General features: G+C 36.9%; 1 protein-coding gene across 10 annotated transcripts in view; it reads right to left on the reverse strand.

Moving 5' to 3' along the window:
• The window catches only part of ZPLD1 (zona pellucida like domain containing 1), a 325,851-nt gene that overhangs the window by 269,748 nt on the left and 31,095 nt on the right, over positions 1–25,008 (reverse strand). For 8 of the 10 annotated variants that reach the window (XM_045785300.2, XM_045785290.2, XM_045785291.2 and 5 more), the window contains exons 1-2: positions 21,574–21,788; positions 21,390–21,479 (exon numbers count right to left, since the gene is read on the reverse strand). The gene's annotated coding sequence lies outside the window, so the exon portion shown is untranslated. Of the gene's footprint in view, positions 1–21,389; positions 21,480–21,573; positions 21,790–25,008 lie in introns of those variants that run through there. The other 2 variants (XM_087861652.1, XM_087861649.1) reach the window with 2 other exon arrangements.

The raw sequence follows: 25,008 nt of genomic DNA on the forward strand, positions 1-25,008 counted from the left end.
TTAGTGCAAAAGGAACAGGCAAAAGTGCCCATTTCCCAGTATTTCATGGGAAAGGGTTTGATGGCATATTTCACAAGCCACAGCTTGAGGGTCCAGCTTCTAAATAGTATACATTCAGGTACCGACTGCAATCCTCACTAGAGTCTGAATGAGCTGGTGGACACTTTCCTCACATTCTCCCTCCTGTTCACTCAAAAAAAAAAAAAAAAACTGAAAACAAAAAACCAAGTCACCAGTATGTCCCTAGATAAAAGCTTATGCACACATCTAGCACTCCAACTTTTCCAGCTGCCACTTGAGGGACCAGCCCCCAAATCACCTAGCTCTGATAGCCAATAAGGATTGTGTTGGTGAGTCCCACAGGATTAGAGTAAATGAAGCAGTTTTTAACCAGGCATGCCCAACAGCTATACACTCAGGCTCAGTGCTGACAGAGCCCATCTCCTAGCTTCCCAGCTGCTGCCCGAGGATTTGGCTCCTAATCACTCTGCATCTAGGTGCTGACTGCAACCTTTCCTTTTGGGACACTAATGGGTCTTGGTGCACTTTCATCTGCTGGGAGCCACTAAGAACAAAGATGGCAGCTTGGACCATCACAAAGTTTTGGGAGACAACCAGGAGCTCGGTCCGGCTAGTTGACAAGCTTCATCTCTTATATAAGACCAGTCTGTCAAGGCTGGAAGGGGTGGCTGTTTTATCTAATGCCCAGAAACCAACACAGAGACTCAAGGAAAATGAAGAAACAAAATGTGGGAAAGGGAGTGTAAAAATACAGAGCTATTGTATGCATTAAAAGCTAAGTTGTTACCAGTGTAAAATAGACTGTTATAACTAAAAGAGTTAAAGTGTTGTTATGTACAACACACTAGAAATTACATTTGCAACTCCTTAAACATACAAAAAACTATAGGTGTCAACCTCAAAATGTGTGAGGAGATAATGTTACTTACCCAAGTAAACGGTACATGAGCAAAAAATGTTTGACCATCATTGCTCTAGACTGCCTGCAGTTGTAAATTGGCTAAAGGCTCTCAAATTGTTTGTTGAGCGTGGCTTGTTTGATGCCACCTGCCACATCTGCCCCAGCAACACAAGCCCCCGCTTGCCTCAGTGGATTTGCCTTCTACCGAGCAGCTCACGTGAACTCCCCCAGACTTCAATAGTAATAGCAGAGCAAAACAAAACAAAACAACCATAAAACTTGGCATGGTAATTCAGTAACCCAGAACCTAGAGAGACATGAGAGTGTGGGTGGGGAGAGTTGAGAGGAAGTGTGAAACCTGAGCATCTCATGTCTAGCAAAGCGGGCTAGGGTGGTTATAACAATAAACCCCAACTTTAAAGACCGTTTTACAAAAGTCGCCCTGCACCCAGCTGAGGAAGTCTTCTGAGATAAGGAGGACAGAAGACCGAGCTCTTCTCAGAGGGAAGATCACAGGGTGATGAAGGAATTTGAAGTCTCCCAAGGCAGGTAGCCGCCAATCCTGGTGCAAACTTAGGTCCTCCCTTTCTGCACCTAAAAATGGTCACTTCGCTATGTGAGGATTCCAGTCAGAATGCTATTTTTAAAACACAAAATTATGCATTTCCCCAGCTTAAAACTTTTCCATGATTTTCTATAACTTTCAAACATTCCAACCCTAACTTAGCACACAAGTGTTTTATGGTCTGGCCCCTGCCTTTCTCTCTAAACTCATCTCTCAGCCCTCCTGGGAAGCACTCTGCATTCGCTCCAGCCTTCCCCCATGACCAGCAGAGCTCAGCTGTGTCTGACTCTTGGCCCAACTAACAACTACACAAATGCTAGTGTGCTTGCCTGGAAAGCTCTTCCTACTTCCTCACCTGTCCAATTCCTCTTCAAGACATACTCAAATACCATCTCCCAGGCCTCAAATTTTTATTTTTTCCCTTCTTTGTGCCCTCAGAGCAACCTTAATCCAGCATTTATTATATTGTGCTGTATTCATTCATTCATTCATTCATTCATTCATTCATTCATTCATTCATCCATTCAATTGCTAGCTCTCCTAATTGCCTAGCAGGCAAGGATGGCACCCTAGAAGTAAATCAATGAGTGAAAGAGGAAATACGTTAATATATAAATTTTAAAAATTATATACAAGGAACAAGAAGATAGAGGAGTTGGGATAAGAAATAACAAAATGGTGAGGAAGCAGGAAGATGCAGGAGAAAATTGAAGAGACAGAGAGAAGCAAAGGCCTCTTCCTGCTTGTTTTCCATCACAACACACAGGCCTCCATCCGTGGTCAGGGGCTATGGTCTGCTGTAATAGACTAGCAGGGCTCAAAAACCAGGCCTACCACTTATTAGCTATGTGACCTGGTGTAAATTACTATTCATCTCTAAGCCCCAGTTCCCTTATCTCTGAAATGGAAATAATTGTATTAACCTCCACATAGAGTTGTTATGAAGATTAAATCAGATAATTTTATGATGATAAATCATAAGCATGATAGACCTGACACAGTGCTTTGTACACAATAAACATATGATACATGTTAGCTGAGAATACCTTTTTAGCTGATGTTGAAGAATAAAACAAAAGGCTTTTTCTCGGGTACCATAAAGCACATGGCCTGGGCTAGGACATTAGACAATATGATATGAAGTCATTATTTGATCCAGGACATTTTAGTTCAGTGCTAAAGGCAGTAGACCAAACCCAAATCAGCAATGTTACCATCTTTTGAATCTATTCTTTAGCTCATAGATAATAGCAATTTTAAGTTGAGGTTGGGGTCAAGAAGATTTTGATATGTTAACTATGTTAATGACATAGTTTTTGACATTTTGCCTTTAAAAAGAAAAAAAAGTCATATGAGATTGCCACCTGGAAGATCTACAGAACACCCAGTCCCACAGCAAAAGAAGCTTCACTTGATGAATCCTCAACTTCTCAAGCCTCCTGAAGTTGCCAAGAAGTTCTGCTCTACTGAACAGTAAAAGTGTTTGCCTATTGACCCAACCACTAGGTTGGACTAGGAGGTAAAATATTATCTAGTAGGATTAATTATTATATCACATTGTACCAGAGGCCTCTATTATGCATTCGTTCTCTTGGTCGGTCACATATTAACAATACTGTCCTGACATTCTAAACACACTGCCTAATTATTAGTTCCTGGCAGCCGTGGCTGATAGCAGTTCCTGGAATCTCTGCTTGCTGGGTGATTACGTAATATCGGCACCTCGCTGCGCAGCTAGTCACAATATTTCATGATGTTTGGCCTGAAGAGTGTCATATTCACCACACTGATCTCCTCATTATTTACTTACCATGTTTCGGTTTCCCTACCTTTGTGCCTTTGCTTACTCTCTTTCCTCCACCCAAAATCACCTTTCTTCCTGTCCAATTATTCAAATTCTAGAAGTCTGTTAAGGTTCAAATCAAATGCTCCTTTCGTTGGTCAACAACATAAGCAAAAAATCAGTTGCTTCTGAATTTTCACCGCACTTTATTTTCTGTCCAGTGCTTCTGGCTTGACGTCCAGATTTTTTTGATTAGCACAATGCTTTACACACAATGGGCACTAAAGATTTATTGAAGGCAGGAACTAGTGACCCACTACAACTAAGGCTACCATAGAGCACTTGATAATATAAACAGACATATCATCTTAATGAAAAGAAAACACTTCTCTCCTTATGAGGAAATCCAGCTTCTTAACCAACAGCTAAGTCCACTTCCTGCTCATGTGCCTCCCGCAGGGCTTGGGAAGGAGACTCTAGGCAGAATGTACTCGAGAATTTCATCTCTGGCTTATTACCAAAAGAGTTTGGCCTTGCTCTCACTTCTTGGCTATTGAAACACTGCCTTAAGTAGTGGCTGCAAAATTCAGAATTAGGGAAAGTTGAAAATGAGAGATTGAAGTTGTTGCTTTGGACTGAAAAAGGGCAAAGATGGTCTTCATTGTCCCCTTTCTTGAGGAATTACTCATTCAGAGAAATGAGTCATGGACCAGCTAGAGCTGATCCGGCACTAGGTCAGGGTAAAAGTTGGGAGGATAAAAAGAATATTTATATGGACTCAGTATTAGATGATATGAAGGAATTGTTTTTGGTTTTGTCAGATTGAGTAATGGTATGCTTGTTATGAAATATAAAAGTCTTATCAGAGATGCATGCCGCAAAATGAACATGATTTCTGGGATTTGCTTTGAAATACTCAAGAGCAAAAAGGAGGAGTGGAGAGGAAATCTTAAGATTGGCAAACTGTTGATGATTGTGCGATTAGTATATAGAAGCTCACTATACCATGCTCTACCCTTGTGTATGCTAAAACATTTCTACACTAAAAGTTCTAAAAGAAAATTCTTTTAAGGCAACAGTTATTCTCATATAGCTGATCTCCAAACAAGACGTTTGCCTGAAATGACAATAAAAGGGGGAAAAGGGAATTTGTATTCTCTAGATCACCAGTCTGTGCCATTTGATTTAATCCAGACTACTCCAAATCACTGCTGTTACATTCTCTGTTAAGTGAGTCAGAACGCTATACATGTACAGCCTAACCTAGGAGAGATAGCTTGGGTTTTAATTTCAAACAGACTAAAATTATTTACATTATGTCCTTAATAAAGATTTCAGCTTCATCCCAGACCAGTTCTTTGGTGTCTGTTTGTGGTTTCTTTTATTTATAAAAAAATTAGTTATGCTTAAAAAAAAAAAAGAAGGGGAAAGGGAGAGAAAAGGGGATCAGAAGTAGTCGTCAGTTTAATAAATTTCCTGGCAAGATATCCTCGTGATAATCTAGGTAAGCACTTAATTATATGGCATATGTGGCCCTAATTTAAATTTAGATTTTACAGAAGTTATGTAATAATCCTGACCTTCTTCTACTCTTTTTTTTCCCACCATAAGGCAAAGAACAAAGTCAGAACTTTTTTCCCTTAGCTTTAATGAAAATAGCCCTAAATTTCTATTCACTAAGTAATTTAAGGCACCAGAAGGACTTGTCATATAAAATGTTGTTTGTTGTCTTTTGCAAACACCACCAAAGATTGGATTCTTTAGATCCCTGAGAAACATTTTTTCATTTCTATTTTTCCCTGAAATGAGCATATGTTTCTAGAAACAAAACTGTATATTTTTGGCCCCAACTTCACCATGTATGAAATGGTAGAAGATGGCAAAAGTAACTTAATTGATTTGTTTGATAGAACTGGCTAGGTAACTTACTTCAGGAAAAGGAACATTCCAGTTATGTTAAAAAAAAAAAAATCTTAGTAAGCAGCTTTGTTATCTGCTACTTGCATAGAAAGAAATTTAGATTCTGGTGGCCTAAAAGTGTCTCAGCAGATCAAGGCTTTGAGATATGGAATTAACTAAGCTAAACTTTAAAAACCCAGCAAAAATTCTGAAACTGGCATCAGTGTGCATTTTTACATTCCTCTGTACATCTCTGTGCGTTAGACCATTATAGACATTCAAATCTTCCAGAAAAAAATCATCTAATTCAGTATTTCCCAAATATGTTTACAGAACTGAGATATTATTAATCATTACCTGAAAAAGGACTTCATGGTCAAATGAAGTTGGAGAAATTCTAGGCCACACAAAGTTCAAGTATCTCTTTACTTTGGGACTTTCTAGAGTCTTCAATATGATAATAGGTATTACAGATCGTCAAGAAGGGAAATGTCGTAAGACCAGAATGATGTTCAGAAATCATCTTGCAGAACTAGTGTTCCAAAAATATATAGATGACTATGATCTGAAAATGTACCCAGGTACACACATACACAGAGATATGAACATACTAGAAGATACGAGTGAACAATTTCTTTCATGGGTCTGAACATTTAATTGGTATTATGCCTAGTTCCAGAATATAACGAAGGCACCCCACCACTATCCAAAGGAGAGTCTAACTAGTTTAATTAATAAGTGAGTTAATCTCCTGCAAACAGAATCTGCAAGTCAGAAATGCCAACAAGTAATTTCAAATATCACAGTCCCTTTAAAGATTCTTAACTAGTGGTCAAAACTGGCTAGAAAAAAGGTATACTCAGCTAACACATGTGGCCTTTGATGGGAAAATTCTATCTCATCTTGATGCTGAGGTGGAAGTATGTATATTTACAGAAAGTCCCTAATAACCAGTCCAGCTCTTTATAAGTATGGGCCTTTGTCTTCTATTGAAGGATACTGACTTATGGATTTTCATGTTTTTCATTCTCTTTTTCTTACAGTTTTACCTCTTCCACACATAGCCTAATCCATCCTCTATCTGGATCTCCCTATTGTAGCCTAGGTGCCAGCCTCAGCTCTATTTATGCTATTGCTGAAATGGAGTCTAAGAGTGAACTAGGTTAATGACAGTTGCCAAGCCAACTGTAGCAGCTACTGAGGCAAGAATTGAGAGTCAAATCTAAGCCTGTGAAACCCAAGTAAGCAAAAAGTTAGGTGCAATCCTACAGGATGGAGGAACAGAGCTAAGGTTGAGGGGTGGAGGATGAATTTCAATATGGTCAGAAACAAGATCCAATCCTGACAACAATGTGGTACCTTTGGAGGACAGAGACTGGGAAGGAGGACAAAGACAAGCAGAAGCCTCAAAGACCACCATCCAACATGATTATAACAAATGGAAGCCTTCAGTCATGGTAGACCAATGCAAACAGCAGGTTATCTGCAACCATTGTCAAAGCATTCTTATGCTATTGCCCACATGCTATTCTTCCAAGCAGAATTTATCTACAAATAACCTCTTCTGAGGTTTTCTAGAATCATCCACAGGGAGAGAAAATACCTGGAGGTCATAATAAGAATGATATGAATTGATTCTTTGTCTTTCCAGAACAAACATCCTGATATGGATGAACTGGAAATGATTAATGCTTTTCTTCTTTCCTTGCCAAAACCAGGCATTTGCTTAATTGAATAGAGACAGAAAAGTCTATTCTCCATATATGGAATGAAATCCAAGCTACCTTTTTATAGGCAGGAAAAATTAAATTCTCATCAGATTATGGAAGTAGGCCAACATTGGAATAACAACACTATCCTAGTGGTTTTCCATGGAACTGGTTCCATGCCAAATATAAAACTGGTTCAAGTGAATCCTCTGTACCAGAACTCCATGGATACCACAGAAACATGAGGATGGAAACAAAAGATAAATGTGGAGAAGTGAAAAGAAGTAACAAGGAAGAAAACAATGAAAAAATTTAATAGGAGATATAGATCCAAGGAGGATTTTCCATTTATTTTTTGGTAGGGTAGTGAAACACTGGCTGAATCTGACTTCATCCTGTGATGAAGCCAGTCATCTCTGTGCCCTGTCTTTCTGACTAAGCTGCTTGCCTTTGTTGTCACACTTTATTCTTACACCCATGAAAATTAAATCCAGCTAGATTTCTCACACGCAACCCTTGTTTACTTAGTATAGATTATGTTAAAAATCTGTATTAAAAGAATGAGTAATCAAATTAATGTGTAGCTTGAATATTATTTATTCTTTTTTACTTTTCCACTGCATTCCTTAGTTATCCTTTTTATGTTTAATGTTTTACCATTCATTTTGCACTTTGCAGGTTCTATGCAGACAACTCTATTTTGGTATGGTTAAAAAACAAAATTCAACTGAGGACGTTTTAAAGATCTTACTGGCTTTTATTCAACCATTAATGAATTGGGCAGCATCCCATCTAATAGAAAAGAGCTCTGAGGAGCTGCACAAAATGAAGACTTACATAGACAGAAGGGAGCGGGAACAAGGAAGTTATACTTGCAAAAAGGGGATTGGTTGCGGCAAGGTCACCTTCCATTATGGGATGGCATGGGTCTATCAGGCAGATTACCTCACTTGTGCTGACTGGATGGGTTTCTAACTAACTGGTTTAAGATTCCATTTCTGGGAGAGGCCAAGACTATAATGAAGTCTCGTGTTTGGTGACATGGGGCTTAGCATAAATGACTCTACTCTGAGCCCGCTGTCTTGTTTTTAACATAACATAATGAGGGAGTTTTTAGTAATTATTTGTATTCTGTGCATTCTAAATCTTTTGAGCTTTTTTCCTATCTTCCATATTCAGTGAAAACCTCAAAATTGTTAATGAAATTCAATAAAATCTTTTTTTATAAATCCCTTCTTCCCACTTTGCATGAGTTTCTAAGCCACAATAATATCAATGTTGTTTTAACTTTAAATCTTAATCGAAAAGAACCATAGCATATTTTTCATGAATGTATATTTGATATGTCCCTGTTGTTTTTTGTAAGCAATTGAAACTATACAGAAAAATATAAAGAGGAGGATGAAAAAGGATAAAAAGGACCTGAGGTCCTTCACCTTTAGATTTCCAGTGTTAACATTTTGCTGAACATACATCCCAAAGTATCTCTGTGCCTAAAACATATATGGAAATAAATATGCAGTTTTATATGAAGGGGATCTTTCTACTCAGGCTGTTTGAAACAGAATTTTTTTACTCAACCACGTCTTGGGCACTGCTCCATGTCAATAAATATAGAATTCCTGCAAGGCTAAGCGTGATCTGGCCCTGCCTACCTCTCCAAGCTCATCTGAAACTTCTCCCCCTTTTACTCATCTTATTTCAACTGGTCTCCTTGTTATTTCTCAAACACACAAAGCCTCTTCCTACCTGAGGGCCTTTCTATTTTCTGTTCCCATGTTCTTGACATACTCTTCCTCCAGTTCTGTCTTTGACAGACTGTCTCACATTTGTTACTCACGTCTGAGTTCTAATGTCCCCTCTCAGAGGTCTTCAACAACGACTGTCAGTTGGAGCCACCCAGTCACTCTGCATCTCATCACACAGAGTTATTTTCATCATAATTGTATCTCTAAAACTAACTGATTAATTTGTCAAATGACCAGGGCATTTTTAATGACTCCCTTAAACAGCAATTAGGAAATGAATAAACTGACCAACCAGTGATACTTAAGAAAATCAAACTTTATCAGAACCTGAGACTCAAGGACAATGAGCATTACTGTAGAATTATGTATAGATCGTTAACTTGTATTTCCTAACAAAAAAAAAAGCAATGGAAACTTCCTCCAAAACGTAGCAAGAATCCTCACAGTTGTTGCTTATAAGTTTAAGATTAAAGCCAGCCTGCCATAGCTTTTCTTATTATAATATTTACAAACTGTGAGAGAGTTACTAAAAATCTAAATTTTAGGCAGCATAAGCTTCCAATCAGTTAACTTTATGTTATATGAAAGATTTAAAACTAAGCTTAAATGATGAGGTCACTGAGATATAAAAATAGTAATAAACTGGGTTTTTTTTTCAAAAATCTAATGACCAGTTAATATTCTGGTAATGAAATCTGTAGCCAAACTTTCTATACATAGTTGTAAATCTAAATAATATTATCATTTGAGAAGAAATGTTTATCTCTTCTATGAGGAAAGTAATTTTTTTAGAAATGTTTGGATATGATGTGGTTTAATTAAAACCATGAATACCATGGAAATCAGATGAAAAAGAAACTAATGATTCTAAACTCATTTAATAAAGAGCAATTCATTTACCTTAAAACAAAAATTAAAATCACTCTTTTGAGGGGTTTTGTTTGTTTGTTTCTCAGTTATAAACCCTTGAGGCTCTAAGATTTTCATCCAGAAGTGTTCATTACTACATCCTGAAAAATGTGAACATTAGGCGCTAATGCTTGAAAATGACTAAAATAAGAAATAATTAGTTTTAAAAATTGCTGTAGGATTCACCACAAAGTGCTTGTAGTTCATTTAACTGAAAAATGTATGTTCCAATTTAAAAGATATTTGAAAATTAAACATTTCTTTCCTCCTGCTGAATTCTAATTCTTTAGACAATTTTTGACCTGCAGTTGGCCCTGGTAACTATTAAATATGGACTTATTACCTCAACCCAAAATTTGAACCCATTACAGGAGTAAAGCATTGTCAATTTCATGACTTTATAGGAAGTTCACTATGGAAATACCTACTGCAATTCACGTATCACATTGAGCATTCTGAGAATGCCCTGAAATTAAATAGTGAGATTAATAATCTTGGAGATGGTTGTTTTGTGCTTCAGGGGAAAACCGATTTTTCTACCTTTTTATTAAGCACATTACAAGGACTCCAGACTTCAGGGGTCTTCCCTTTGCTCCCCAAATAACAATAATCAAAGTCTCTCATTCCATTTGTACGATATGATATTCAATCTTCTACAGTTTCCTCTTTACAAATATTTTTAAGCATGCGTATACACATTTCGCAAATCTGTGTAGGCTGTTATACACAAGACAAATTGACATGCTCAAACAAACTGAAAACTAATTTTCTACCTGACACACTTAAAATCAAATTTCAGTTTATCATCCAGTAATTTAATTGCCTGCTATGTTATTATATACTAGACATAGTGAATGATACATTATAGAGACTCTGGACTCTAATCTTCCTCTGAACCATGTTGGTTTGTTTTCCTATCAGGCAATTAAATTACTAAGTATGCAAATCACCACAGCACCCAGGCAATCCCACGGTAGTGGTGGTGGTGGTGGTGGTGGTGGTGGTGGTGGTGGTGGTGATGGCAGCAATGGCTGGGCAGAGGAAGAGAACTTTTCTCTCTGGCCAGATGGCCTGATGCTTAGTGGAGCCAAGAATGTGCAGGGAATCCTGCTTTTCCCTCTCTATCCAATCACTGCTTAACCCCAGAGGCAGAGGAGAGGCAGTTGTAGGAAATGTGCAACAAATTGGGGAGAGTAAAACCCTAGCTTTCCTGCCAAAGGAATAGGGGAGAAGCATGGATACTAGGAACCAGAAAGGGTCAGGGACTTTAAGGATAGGATGGAGCAAGACAAAATGATTCCATAAAGTTGTGTGTGAAATCTTACACTACTTTAAAGCTGTGAAGGCATGGCTCTAACTCTAAACAGCATACTAAAAGTTTTGAGAACTGAACTATAAGGTAGATCATAAACTAGATCCCAGACTGGCCACTAGTGGTACTCACACAGGATGGATCTGAAAAGCACTACGCAGGCTTTGGAAACTAACCTAACATGGAGCCACAGTCCACAGAAGGTGCGTAGGACCTGAACACAAACAGGTTGATGGCCTGCTAAAAGGGAAAAAAAAAAAAAAATCCCATATCATTTCAAAAAGACCCAGAGGCACATAATAGAATATATTCCAAAATTATTTGATGACATACAAAATGCTAGGAAAATCTCAACATCTTGAAAAGGAACAGGCAATTGGCAAATGCTAACCCACAGGTTACATGGATGTTGAAACTATCAGTTAACACCTATAAAGCCGCTATTGCAGCCATCATTTCAAGAAATAAAAGTAAACATCCAGGAAACAAACAGAAAGATGGAAAATATTAGCATAGAAACAGAATATGTAAAAAAAATATGGAAATTTCAGAACTAAAAAATACAGTAACCAAATAAAAAAATTCACTTGATGAGCTCAATAACAAAATGGAGATGATAGAGTAAATCTTAATAAATTTGAAGATAGATCAACAGAAATTACCCCAACCTGAACAAAAAGAGAAAAAATATTTTTAAAAAAACAGAGTTTCAGAGGCCTATGGAACAAAATCAAGAGATGTAACATTCATACCATTTAAATTCCAAGAGAAGAGGGAAAAGAATAAGAAAGAAAAATACTTGAATAAATAATGACTGAAAACTTCCTAAATTTGGAAAAAGACATAAAGTTACAGATTCAAGCTCAGTGAATCCCAAAATAGGACACACTAAATAAAATTTATGCTCAGACATATGATCATCAAACTTACTTCTAAAAACTAAAAACAAAGTTTCTTGGAAGCAACTAGAGGAAAACAGTGCATTAAATGGAGGGGGACAACAATTTAAAGGTTCACATATTTCTCATGAGAAACCATGAATGCCTAAAGGACATAATGTGTTGAATTAAAAGAACTATCAACTCAGAATTCTATATCCAGGGGCGCCTGGGTGGCTCAGTCATTAAGCATCTGCCTTCGGCTCAGGGCGTGATCCTGGTGTTCTGGGATCGAGCCCCGCATCAGGCTCCTCCGCTGGGGGCCTGCTTTTTCCCCTCCCACTCCCCCTGCTTGTGTTCCTTCTCTCACTGCCTGTCTCTACCTCTGTCAAATAAATAGATAAAATCTAAAAAAAAAAAAAAAAGAATTCTATATCCAGTGAAAATATCCTTCAAAAATGAAGATGAAAATAAAACATTATTGGATGACTAAAAACTAAAGGAATTTGTCAACCACAGACTTACTATGGAAGAAATGCTAAGAGAAGATCTGAAGAAAGAAGGCAAATGATCTCAAAGGGAAACTTGAAACAATGGAAGTGAAGGAAAGTCAACAGAAATGGTAACTATCTGGATAAATATGAGACTATGTTTCTACTATTTTCTTTAAATAGTCATGATGGATGAAAACAAAAATGATAACATTGTCCCATGGGGTCTCAATGTATGTTAATACAATACATATGAAAATTACAACAGTAAGGAATACATTGGGTAACAAGATTTTTATATTCCATGTGAGGTGATAAAATATTATTCTTTTTTAAATTTATTTATTTTCATTAATATATAATGTATTATTTGTTTCAGGAGTATAGGTCTGTGATTCAACAGTCTTACATAATTCACAGAGCTCACCATAGCACATACCCTCCCCAATGTCCATTACCCAGCCACCCCATGATAAAATATTATTCTAAGTAGACTGTGAAAAGTTAAGAATAAATATATTCTAATCTCTAAAGCAACCATTAAAATACACACAGACCCACACAGACACACACAGACACACACAAACACTGAGGTACAGCTGAAAACTCAACAGATAAAAGGGAATACAAAAAAATATTCAAATATTACAAAAGAAGACAGGAAAGTAGAAATAGAGAAACTCCTCCACTGAGTGGGGAGCCTGACATGGGGCTCAATCCCACGATCCTAAGAACACAACCTGAGCAAAAGTCAGATGCTAACTGACTAAGCTACCCAGGCGCCCCAGCCTATCTGTTTTAAACATATACATAAATCCAAATACACAGTTACCTTAAAAGTGAATGCTTCAAATACACCAAGTCAAAAATAGAGATTTCAGAATGTACCACGAAAACAAAGCCAAACCAAACCCGCAACTACATGCTACAATAAGCCCACTTCAAATATAATAACAGGTAAATTAGATGGAAAAGAAAAGAAAAGATGCAGCATACAGATACTGATTTTTTTAAAAAGTAGGACTGGCTATTAATACCAGAAAAAAGAAAGCTTAGAGCAAAGAAAAGTTACCAGGGACATTACCTAATGATTAAAGAGTCTTCACCAAGAAGACAGAACAATCCTAAATATATATTATCTAACAAAAGAGCCTTAAAATACATGAGACAGAAATTGATAGGTTAAAAGAGAAGTCTCTGAACATAGTTGAAGACTTCAACACTCTCATTCAGTAATCAATAGAACAAACAGACTTTTTAAATTAGCAAAGATAAAGAAAAACAGAACAATACTATTAACTAATTGAAAGTAATTAACATTTTAAAAATTCCACCAAATGACAGAATACACATTCTGCTCAAATACAGATGAAACAAACTCCAAGACAGACCATATCCTGGGTCAAAACAAACCCTGAGAAAGTTTTTTCTAATGAAACCATATAAAATAAGGTCTCCGATCATAATGAGATTAAGCTAGAATTCAATAACAGGAGGATAATTAGAAAATCTCCAAATATCTGGTAATTAAATAATATAACTCTAAATTACCTATGGATCAAAGAGGGAGTTACAAGGGAAATAGGAAAATATTAATGAACTGAACAAAAATTAAGATTCAACATATTGAAACTTGTGGGATGCAAAGAACTGTGTAGAGGGATATTTATAATATTCAAAACGTTAGAAAAGAAAAAATTTCTCAAATCAAAAATTTAAAAAGTTTACCTTAAACTAGAAAAAAAAATACCCAAATATACCCAAAGCAAGCAAGAGGAAGAAATAATAAAGAACAGAAACTGAAAACAGAAAATTAATACAGAAAATAAACCAAATCAAAATTGGTTCTTTGAAAACCATGATAAAACTCAGGAACTTTTAACCAGACTGACAAAGAAAAAATAATGACTCTGTATCAAAGAAATTTAACTCACAGTTTATAAATCTCCAGGTGATTTCACTGGTGAATTCTACCAAAGATTTGAAGAAGAAATAGCATCAATTCTATACGTATTTCCAGAGAATAGACAGGAAGTAACACTTCCCAACTGATTCGGCAAGACCAGCCTTACCTTGATACCAAAACCAGAAAAAGTCAGTACAAGAAAATTACAGCCCAATATACCTAATGAACATAAATACAAAAATCCTTAACAAAATATTAGCAAATTAAATCTGGCAATATATAAAAAGAAAAATAGACCACTACCAAGTAGGGTTCATTCCAAAAATATAACATTAGGGGAGCCTGGATGGCTCAGTCATTTAAGCATCCAACTCTTGGTTTTAGCTTAGGTCATGATCTCATGAGTCGTGAGATTGATCCCCACATCAGCTCCATGCTTAGCAGGAGTCTGCTTGAGGATTCTCTCCCTCTGCACCTCCCTGCCACTCACTCTTTTTCTCTCTCTCTCTAAAATAAATAAATAAATCTTTTTAAAAACTGTAAGGTGGATTCACTATTTGAAAATCAATGTGATCATTGATATGTGATACTAACCGGCTAAAATGAACACACACACACACACGCACACACACACATACAGAAACACACATAGGCCACATGATCACATGAATTAATGTAGAAAAAATTTTGACAAAATTCAAATGTCTTTCATGATAAAAACTCCCAGCAAACTAGGAATAAAGAGGAACTTTTTCAACCTGACAGGAGGTATCTAAAAAATCCCACATCATACTCAGTGGTAAAGACTGAATGTTTCTCCTCTAAGATCAGATACGAGACAAAGACTTCCACTCTTACCATTACTATTCAGTACTGTACTGTATGTTCTAGTCCGTGCAATAGGCAGAAAGAAAAGAAAGAAAAGAAAAGAGAAAAAAAAAAGAGAAAAGAAAAGAAAGAAAAGAAAAAAAAGAAAAGAAAAGGAAAGGAAAGGAAAAGAGAAGAGAAATAGGGAGGGAGAAAGAAAGGAAGGAAGGGAGAGAGGGAGAAATTAAACATTAAAATTAAGAACAGAGAAATAGAATTGTTCCTTTTTACAAATGAAATGATTGTTTCCTAGAAAATTTGAAGAAATTTTTTTCAAGGTGGTGTGGGGCTCCTAACAATTATACATAAATTTCACAAGATCTCAGGAGACAAAGTCAACATTCAAATAATAATAGTACTTCTAAATGGTAATAATAAACAATAGGACACCACAGTTTTTTAAAAAATATCTTAAATAACAGCTCCAACAAATAAAAATGAAAGAGACGGGTATAAATCTTTAAAAATTTGTGTAGAATCTGTAGGCAGAACACTGCAGATCACTGATGAAAAAATAGAGGGAGTGTTAGGTAAATGGAAATATATGACAAATAGTACCCAGCAATTAAAAAGAACAAAGCATTGATGCATTCAACAACATACATGAATTTTTAAAACATGTTGAATGAAAGAAATCAGACATAAAGGGGCACTTTTTTTATTACTTCATTTACATGACACATAATCAATCCATTTCTCAGAACAATGGTTGCCTACAGAGAGTAGTGATTATCTGAAGGAGGCATGGGGACTTTCAGGAGTGATGGAAATGTTGTGCATATTGATTTGTGTGGTAGTTATGCAAATGGTTTCATTCATCAAAACCCATTCAGTTTTACACTTAAGATCTGTGAATTTTACCATAAATAAAATATATCTTAAAGATTATTTAGTAATCTGTCCCTGCTTCTAGAAATTTTGGAGTCTAGACTCAAAGCTCCTTATTATAAACATATCTAAATCCTTTCCATATTTCATTACTGAACATCCCAAGAAGAATATATTCTCATTCCATAATAACCTACCCTACCTTCCCTCCCTAAGAAATTACATACTCTGAAAACAATTTTCTAGGCTATTTTTTCCATTGAAACCATATTTAATTACTTGTGCAATTAAAAACAGGTTTGTTTTAAAGATTTTATTTATCTATTTGAGAGAAAGAGAGAGAATGAGAAGGGGGGAGGAAAAGAGGGAGAAGCAGACTCCCCACTGAGCAGGAAGCCCGATGTGGAACTCCATCCCAGGACCCTGAGAGCATGACCTGAGCTGAAGGCAGATGCTTAAATGATGAGCCACCCAGGCGCCCAAACACAGACTTTTTTAAAATTTGGGGCTCTGAGATTAATTTAGGGTCCTTCTAACCTCATAAATATTCTGAAGAAGCATCTCAATAAAATTTCAAACAAGGCCAGTAGGAACTTGTAAGAATCCAGAAGAGGTAAGAAAAAATCAAACTGATATTTGTACATAGTACCTGACTTAGGGTTTGAGAATAGATGGAATTTCTCAAGAACTCCATGGTGAACCTATGAAGGTAGTACAAGAGTGATGGCACAGTTTATGAAGACAGCAGATACCGTCACCAGACAGTATCCTCCACCTCTACTGACCTCAAGGCAATTTTCAGAGAGAGTCCTAGGTCATAACTTATACATAAACAAAATCTTTAATTCTGATGCACATGCTTTGTGATGGCAGGAATCCGAAAAAAAAAATGAATAAAGGAATAAATTTCACGTTTGGTTTGACATGGTACAGAACAGAAACACCAGCTACAAAATGGCAAGATGATTCATGATCTAAGCCAATCGATTCAGAGGAAACAGCATTTCAGAATCATGGGTGACCACAGCAGTATAAGAACTCCAGAAATCTTGGGGCAGAGGGTTTCACATGGCATGAAACAGGGAGTTGACAAAATTCTATCTCTTGGGTAACCATCTGGCATAGGAATGATGTGCTAGATATCACCACGTTAATTAGGAGGATATTCCAAAATTCCAAAGGGAATCCTTTCTCCTGAACAATACCAAAAGATTGTTCTGGCTTAGACTGTCTTAAAGAGATTATTTTCAGGGTGCCTGGGTGGTGTAGTCAGTTAAGCATCCAGCTCTTGGTTTCAGCTCAGGTCATGATCTCAGTGTCCTGAGATGGAGCCCCACATCAGGCTCCCCGCTCAGCACGGAGTCTGCTTGAGATTCTCTCTCTCTCTCTCTCTCTCTGCCCCTCCCACTCGTGCTGTCTCTCTTTCTCTCTGTCTCTAAAATAAATAAAGTTTGTGGGTTTTTTTTTTAAGAGAGATTATTTTCATTCTTATGTAGGTTTCATGGCCCCCAACAGCCACCAAGTGATTTAGGCAAAAATTCTGGTGTCAGTTAATATTTTCTGAACAGCTTAGCCTTGATAAAAAATAACCAATCAAAAAATACTTTCATTAAGTATGTTAGTAATACCAGGAAAGAAAATTCTATCTCTATGTCAATATGTTCAACTATCATTAGAAGAGAGGTTGCTGGGTTTGTTTGTTTGATTGCTTGCTTGTTCCGAAGTGTGCCAAGACTTGTGAGGACAATGGAGCTCCACCCTAGTTGAGGTTCAGTGACTGTGATAGCGGCCCTTATATACGTCTTGATGAGGCATCAGCAGCCAAGAGAAATAATAAAAATCCTTAAAAATTTATAATAAAACTTGCAAATGCATATTTGTAAAAGCAATTGCAGCCTTTCTTGAATATTAAGCAATGAATCCCCTTTTTGATCATTCTCAATGATCTCCTTCCCTTCATTCAGCTGTGTTCATGTAAGTAAAATAAGATTATGAAGAACATGGCAAATCTAATCAATATGGCTTATTATAGTCAGTCTATTTAATCTACACAAATATTTCATGAGACAAGTTAATTTGTCAAATAATATAACTTGTAATTTGTAAACTGCTTGTTGCCTAGAAATATAAAGTGATACCATATGAAATGTGTCTCTGTTTTCCCCATATGTTGCTTTCTGTGATTTTTCCCCACCTCCCTATCCCTCATCTAGACGTCTCATCCGCTACAGGAGCCACTATCTACCTATGGCTGTCAATTTAGTAAAATTAAATAAAATTTAAAATTCATTTCTTCAATCACACCAGTCACATTTCAAGCACTCAATAGTCAATAGTGACATATGGCTAATAACTACTGCACTGAACAGTGCAGATATGGAATACTTTCATCACTGCAGAAAGTTCTAATGCACAATGCTGGTCTAGACTTGGTTTTTGCTGTCCCCTGTTGACAAGGATTCTCCCTACCCAGGCCATGCCTTCTCAAGCATCTCTTCATGTTCTTCCTTACACTTCTCCTACCTTCCTAGCTTCCCTGAGCTTTCTCATGGTACCCCCATAGAAAGTACTATTTTGTAATTCCTTTCTTAAACACCTTCCTTTCAAATTAATTAACTGGATAAACTAATCTTGTACTTAGGCTTTCTGTGGATATCAGAGTTGGTGTAGTGTGTACTTTCTCCAAAGTAATACATTTTTATTTTAGCAGAAAGCTCCTGGAAATACGCATTTACATAAGGAGTTGACTCTACAGGTGGTGATTTTAAGCACCATGATAGCTTGGAAACATTGGTGAACAGGCCTCAAAAAACAAGAACCTTCAGAACACCTTTCCTAGCACATATCCTATTGGCCTATCCCAACACTAGCCTTGGTCACTATGTTCTTTTGTCTCCTAAGAGTACTGGGCTGTAGCTAAGTGTTACCACAAAAGAGGCAGTGTTTTGTATCTGACAAGGAATAGAAACAGTAAGTCAAAAGAAATATGTTTGTTTTGCTTGTAACTATGAAAATTGTTAGAGTTCGGGGTGGGGTTTTGGTATCAAAATCCATTTACTCTTTGTCTATCCTGGGATCTTTACCAAGGCATCACACAAACAACAATTAACAGCAAAATAAGAGATAGTATGAGGTTCTTGGTAATAGTTTGGCAAATGTTCCCTCCTTCCCCAACTTAAGGCTCTGATAAAAACTAAATGGTCAATGTAGCTTAAGCCAGGAGACATAAAAAAGAGGGGGGAGGGGAAGTGCAAAGAAAAGACTTTTCACCCCCTAAGTAAGAGATGATCAGTTGTGCAGACAGACTCCAGGCTGCCCTCTGGGTCCATTCGCTGTGGGCAGCTCCTTGTCTGCTACCCACAAACTACAGGAAGTCAAGAGAAATCCCCACCTCCTTGGAAGGCCCTAGCCCTCTTAACATGTTCAAGATAAAAGAGAGAAAGAGAATAGCCAGACCTGCTCAGTTTTTATTCACCTACCCACCTCAACTGTATTTGTAAACAAATACAATATATATCATTTTAACCATATATCAATATACATCACTAAAAGAATTCTTTTAAAAAATAAAATCATAATGCCATTATTACACATCCAAATTTGATAATTATTCCTAAACATCACTATATCCAGTTATTGATGATATTTTACCAATTTTCTCATAATTCTTTATAGTTGGTTTGTATAAATCAAGATACAAACAACAGGTGCCTTTTTTTTTTCTGTGTCATTTAAAATCTTGCTTTTTTAAATCTATGACAGTGGTTCTCACCTCCAGGCAATTTCGTCTGGAGACATTTTTAGTGGGCACAACTTGGAGGTGAGGATGCACACTTCCAGTGGCATCCAGTGGGTAGAGACTAGTGATGATGCTAAAAACCCTGGCATGCACAGGACAGCCCCGACAACAAAGAACTGTCTGGCCAGAATCTTGAAATGCATCACTGAACTGAGCTGGTTTTTATCTCTGATATTTTAAATGTAGTCTCTTGGCTTTTCTGTATATAAAATCACATCACTTGAAAATAGTGACAACTTTTTTTTTCCTGCCTAGAATCCATATTTCTTGTTTTATTTTCATGCTTACGTTATTAACTAGAATCTCCAAAACTGTGTTGATAATGGAAATATTTTTGTTCTACTCCAGACATTAGTAAGAGCATCTTTAAGTTTTAAACAGCTAACATGATTTTTAAAACTGATTTCTAACATGTTTCCTCTTTTCTCTCAAACTAGGGCATGAAATTCAACTAATCAAAACTCTGGGTTCATGACACATTTCTCATTATTGGTCCATGAAACTCTTTTCTGTTTATTTTGCTAAGGCTCTTTGTCCTATTCCTCCTTTACCGAGCATTTAACAGTAGTTATTGAACTAAATCAAATTCCTTTTGTACATTATTAGTGTATCTTTCCCCCTGTAATCTATTACTGGATTACCTTTTGTTGTTCCACATTCCGAGATTAAATCCTACTTGGTTCTTGTGTATTATTTGTGGAATATTCAGTTATAAATTAGTTGCATACATTTTGTTCCACTATTTTTGCATGAAATCAGTTGTCTTTTCTTTTTGTAGACTTTATCAGGTTTTATGTCAGAATAACCCTCCTATTTTATTAAAGAAAAATGGAGGTACAGAGAAATTGGGGGTTTTTTTGAGAAATTGTTTTTTAACAATTAGTTGGTGAACTACTAAGGCTCTACTATTGAATTTTTTTCTCTGGAAAGCTTTTAAAAGAAGCAAGGTAACCTTTAAATGGAATGGTTTAGAGGCACCCTATCATTCAAGTAAACATTAACCTTGAATTGCAACTTATTGCCCCAAGGAAGTTTTGTTCCCCTGTCCGTTTCAGGTCAAGTTACCCTTAAGAGAGATAGAGACTGTGAATAAAGTAACTCCCCAGCCAAAACACCCCACATAGGATGGTTAACTAGAACTTCTGTATCTTTTTATCATTATTCTATAATTTAGGTTGATTAAGTTAACAATACTCACAAGTCCAGGAAGGAAATAACTATTTTTCTTTCAAACCAGAATCTAGTTCTAGTCACTCAATCCCTGAAGTAGTTGTTTAAAAGCTATTTACTTTGAGTTGCAATTTCTTTCTGTCAAAAAAGTCTCTTAATTCATTAATCACCTTCACATTTAGTGACAAGAACACACTACACAGAAGGAAACTTCCTCATCTCATCTTCAGGGTATTCCCCAAAAAACACCATCTATATTCATTTTGTGTTTCTATTTCTTTGTCAGATTCTAATATTAGTAATTCAAATATACATGAGCTCTTCTGTCTGTTCCCCATGGACAGAGTTTATGTTGGTATTGTGATTCATTGGAAGTTTCAAGGGATTTTGAGTTTGAAGGCTGGGTTCTAGTCTCTGTTCTTCTACTAATAAACTAAATCAAGTCACACTGTAATAATAACATCTACCTACCTATTTGACAAGTTGTCACAAAAAACAAGTGAGAAGAGGTATGTGAGCATAATATGTAAAAGGAAAACGTTACTTGTTATTTCATCAGGCAATAACTGAAAATAGCAACAGCTACCGTGCCTGGATGCTTACCAATGTCAAGCGTTCCATTCTAAGAACCTCACATACACCATCTCACCGAAGCTTCTTCACAAATGATGAGGCAGGTACTCTTGTAAAGAACTATAAGATTAAAAAAACATTAATAATGTTATCAAGGAAATAGAAGTTATGGAATTTAAACCTAGGTCTTCTGATTCCAAAAAAGAACGCTTACCCCTTTGCTATTCAAGAGCAAAAACCCCAAAGAACAATGTTACTTAGTATGGATGAAATATTAACAACCAACAAGTTAATTCTTGAATTCTCAGTCAGGCTATACAAAGTAGAAGGTTATCACCCTCCCATTTCCTTGTTTTGTTACCCTCTCCTACGAGATGGTGGCTAAATGTCATTTGCCTCTGCAAAGCTACTCTTCATTCCGCTTTGTGTCCAGGAGCACTGGCCCATATGAACAGCGTCAACAGACCCCATCGCTCTCTGACCCTGGTCGGGCTCAATCAAGAGACACACTTAATTTGTGCTGTTCTAATTTGTGCCGAGAAAAAATTCAAGAAAACATGCCTAAATTTATAGGATATCCAGAAGTTCTATAACTTACCTCTCATACTCTTTTCATTTTTTGTTAATTTTTATTATTGTTCCTCTTTAAGCCTTACATCTTCAGAAATGTAACTATACATAATTAGGGAATTCTGTTATTTTTAGAAGTACATGTCAAAATCAGTCTGGTTATTTTTCATCAGATCTTTGATTATTAAATAATGACTTATAAATTCTGAACTTCTCAGATTTGTAGATATATGGCTTAACTATAAATCCAATATTAAAGAACTGTGTGCTTTGTTACCACAAGATGCAGAATAGGTAAAACAAATAAGTCAAGCAGAGAAAGACAATTATCATATGATTTCTCTCATCTATGGAACATAGGAACTAGGAAGATCGGTAGGGAAAGAAAGGGATAAAGAAAAGGGGGGTAATCAGAAGGGGGAATGAAGCATGAGAGACTATGGACTATGAGAAACAAACTGAGGGCTTCAGAAGGGAGGGGGGTGGGGGAATGGGATAGGCTGGTGATGGGTAGTAAGGAGGGCACGTATTGCATGGTGCACTGGGTGTTATACGCAACTAATGAATCATGGAACTTTACGTCAGAAACCAGGGATGTACTGTATGGTGACTAACATAATATAATAAAAAAAAAAAACATTAAAATTAAAAAAAATCTTAAAAAAAAAAAAAAAGAATAGGTAGAACAAAACAGAGGATCGTCCAGTCTAATCTTCTCCAGTTGAGCCAGATAGTCTCTTTGACCTCACATTTTTGGAAGGTCACAGACAGGCCACAGCATTTTCAGAGGGAAAGGACCCAAATGGTGAGAAAACATGAAATACACCATACAAAGAAGGGTAAAAAATAAGTCCTGAATATGCTTAACCTGAAAAAGTAGGATTTTGAGAGGAGCAGGAAAAAAGCTGGCTTCAGTCTTGAGGGGTGGACATAATAGAAGGAAATTATGTTTGTTTCATGTCGTCTTAGTATAATAAGAACCTTTTGTATAATAAGTGTAGAGTGATCGTTTTCGGCTCAATATAAGCATGCTTTGTGTCCCAGGCTGAGCTCAAGTCCAACACACCACTGCAAGGTCAGACCTGCCTGGTGAACTAAAGGGGTGCATCCAAGTTTACTAGCAAAAGACAACAAAGCACCTTCAGGATGTCATCCTGTAAGTGAGGAGGACATTGGGCACAGAGATAATGATTCATGAACACAGCCTTCTTTAGCTGGGGAGATAGTAGACTCTAAGAAATGCATGGTGACATCTTCTGATCCAGCCCATGAGGGACTCACAACTAGATCCTAAGAAAGAGAACTGGGTAGATAGGTGAGTGCCATAAGTAGCAACCAAAAGTACCATTTTCGCTAACAATTCTGTAAGACTTGAGGGAAAGCAGCCCTGCTGTGGAGCCATGTAACCAAAAGTTATTTAAAGGGGAAAATATTTTTTTCTAGTGACTCACAAGAGAGGAAGGGCACCGGAGCAACAGGACAAGAAACAAACAGAGGCCTCTTCATAGTAACTGAACATGACTCACGGGCCTTGTTTGTGAGCCACAAGAGACACCCCCTGAGTACACCTCAACGCCTTGGAAGTTGGGGGACATTTTAGGTTAGTAGAGTTCTCTATTATCGGATGAGGCATGACAAAGCAAAACTCTGGTTACTTAAAGAAGAGCTCTTCTACTAACTCTTCTCTTTTATCAAAACATGGGACAAGCTGCCTAGAGAACATTATGTCAGGTGCCAGAGGGCACATCCTCATCCCTAACCCAGCATTGACATTGAGTAGGCTATTGATAAATATTTGCTGAATGTGAATTCAACATGTCTTACGGAAATTTTTTCTCTCTCAAAAGTTTGAGGAAGCACAAAAGAGAACTCTTTATCTGTCATTCTGTTACTGTTCACTCAATTCTAATCAACAATGAAGAAGTGCTTCACGAAGCAGGGGTGATAGGAACATGCTAAAAAGTTGTAAGCACTCCTTGGAAAACTGGGTGATTCCAGGGCTGGGGCAGGGAAAATATACGAACAGCAAAAAGTAACTTGTAGTGCTAGAAAATAAGGAAGTCTCGGGGCGCCTGGGTGGCACAGCGGTTGAGTGCCTGCCTTCAGCTCAGGGCGTGATCCTGGCGTTATGGGATCGAGCCCCATATCAGGCTCTTCCGCTGTGAGCCTGCTTCTTCCTCTCCCACTCCCCCTGCTTGTGTTCCCTCTCTCACTGGCTGTCTCTATCTCTGTCGAATAAATAAATAAAATCTTTAAAAAAAAAAAAAGAAAAAAAAAAAGAAAATAAGGAAGTCTCAAAAATAAAGGATGCAGCCATGTGGAAAAGCCATAGGAGACGGAAAGAGCACTCAGTGGCCATAATTGGAAAAAGTTTATCAGCAAATTAAATAACAGTAATATAGGCTAATAATCCCAATAATAAAATTAATATCCATGAACCTATCCTAATATAAATATGTGATTGAATAAATAAATACATAAATGGGAAAAAAGAGACAACTCTTCTTACAAAAGCATTTCAAGAGTTATCACCTCACACCGATTCGAATGGTTATTTTCAAAAAGACAAGAGATAGGTGTGGGAGGACATGGAGAAAAAGAAACCCTTGTGCTCTGTTGGGAATGCAAACTGGTGCAGCCACTTTGGAAAGCAGTATGGAGGCTCCTCAAAAAATTAAAAATAGAAATACCACGCAATCCAGTAGTCCCACTTCTGGGGCTGTATCCAAAAGAAATGAAAACAACATCTGGAAGAGATATATGCACCTCCATGTTCACCGCAGCATTGTGTGCAAAAGGCAAGACATGGGAACAACCTGTGTCCACTGATGGACGAGTGGAGAAAGAAAATATGAGATAGAGAGAGATGATGTAAATATAGACAGATACAGATATATTCCAGCCATTAAAAAAAGGAAATTCTGCCTTTTGTGACAATATGGATGGACCTCAAGGGCATTATGTTAAATGAAATAAGTCAGACATGGAAAGACAGATATGGAATGTTCTCACTTATATGTGGAATATTAAAAAAAAAAAAAAACAGACTCCTAGAAATAGAGTAGATAGGTGGTTTCCA

The sequence above is a fragment of the Ursus americanus genome, chromosome 4 (genome assembly GCF_024610735.1).
Source record: "Ursus americanus isolate L20-20 chromosome 4, mUrsAme1.1.p, whole genome shotgun sequence".
In the NCBI taxonomy this organism is placed as follows: Eukaryota; Metazoa; Chordata; class Mammalia; order Carnivora; family Ursidae; genus Ursus; species Ursus americanus.